This window comes from Limulus polyphemus, unplaced genomic scaffold (genome assembly GCF_000517525.1).
Source record: "Limulus polyphemus unplaced genomic scaffold, Limulus_polyphemus-2.1.2 Scaffold7840, whole genome shotgun sequence".
NCBI lineage: Eukaryota > Metazoa > Arthropoda > Merostomata > Xiphosura > Limulidae > Limulus > Limulus polyphemus.
In genome coordinates this window covers 27269-28532 of record NW_013673450.1, presented here as the reverse complement: position 1 = coordinate 28532, position 1264 = coordinate 27269, and positions in this window count along the sequence as shown.

Here is a 1264-nt window from a genome sequence, read left to right as displayed (position 1 = left end):
TGTACAGTTTTGTAACTACTAAAATTTGTTATTTGTAAACTTAAGTAGTATTTTATCAATCTGTTTTATAATCCATGTACACCACAAGTGACTGGCTTCTGATATAAAACATAAGTTTCAAAACTAGGGATATAACAGAAATTTATTCTGCATGCTTGAAAGATTACTCAAGCTATGTGACTTTGAACAATACTGGATGACATAAATATCAAAATGGTTTACAAATTATGTAAGTACACCTAGTAGGCTATACTTCGTTAGTTCCAGGTTTACAGTTGTGATGTTATATTGTGACTTTATTTGAGGCCCGTGTAAGGCGGTAATTAATTCTTTACGTTATTGGCATTAAATGCATAATGAGTCACAAAACAAATAATCAAAACATTTCAGAGGTGGGGCGCCAAAAGTGTCTTCGCCCCCGGGTTCTGAGAACCCTTGCTACGCCACTGCTGGTGATTCAGTAAGTAGGTTATGAAGTCATGTCCGTTAACAATTCTTATCAGAAAGAGGGCAACTTTGACGTTACTGATAGTAATTTTATTTTTAATGAATGAGATAAATTCTTCGCTGTTTAATACCCGACAAGTTTAACTTTTGTTCGTCACGGATTGGTTTATGATCGTAATTGTATATTACAACTTTCTTATTTTGTACAAGCCGAGTTAGGGCTGTAATTTGAAATTTTTTTATATCCCTGATTTTTGTTAAAGGCTTTTTCCTTTTATTGTTGTATAAATATTAGCAATAATGCATATGTATTTGTATATTATCAGAATGGCAACTATTTTTGTAGAAATTTGTGTTAATATTTTCATAATTGTACTTCTTTAACTTAAAGGAAAATCATAATTCGAACAAAATATTATTGTGAACCATGCTTTTAAACATTTAGATGTTCATAACATTGGCTACAGAGTTCTAGAATCGAGGTGTTGTAATACACACGCGAAGTTTTTGTCTTCTCGCCAAAACATGTCACGCCGAACATGCTCGCCCTTTCATCTGCGGAGGGCGTTATAATGTTACGGGAAATCCCATTATTCATTGGTAAACAAAAAAGGTAGCTCAAGAGTTGTCGGTGAGTGTTGTTGGCTACCTGCCTTCCTCTAGTATATCACTGCTAATAATGCTTGGAGACGCTTTGAATGGGTGATGAATAAAAACTTTAATACAAGTTTAACGTAACATAAAATGTACAACGTTTCGACAAGGTTTTATTTCATTACCCATTCAAGCCGTCTCCAAGCATTATTAGCAGTGATAT